Raw genomic sequence first — 227 nt, 5'->3', positions numbered from 1 at the left:
TTTAGAGGAAGTAAAAGTCGTAACAAGGTTTCCGTAAGTGAACCTGCGGAAGGATCATTAGAGACGGGCCCGGCGGTACCGGCGACACTCGCCGGTCTCGCGCGCGCCTCATCCGACCCCGTGGCCGCGTGCGCTCGCCGACTCGCTCGACGACCGCCCGCGCGCCGCGACCCCCGACCGAGCGTCGACCGAAGATGGTTAACACGTCGAAAGGACCGTACGTGCCC

The sequence above is a fragment of the Acyrthosiphon pisum genome, chromosome A1, assembly GCF_005508785.2.
Source record: "Acyrthosiphon pisum isolate AL4f chromosome A1, pea_aphid_22Mar2018_4r6ur, whole genome shotgun sequence".
Lineage (NCBI taxonomy): Eukaryota > Metazoa > Arthropoda > Insecta > Hemiptera > Aphididae > Acyrthosiphon > Acyrthosiphon pisum.
The sequence above is the reverse complement of the archived record's forward strand: the minus strand, read 5'-3'. Positions refer to the sequence as shown.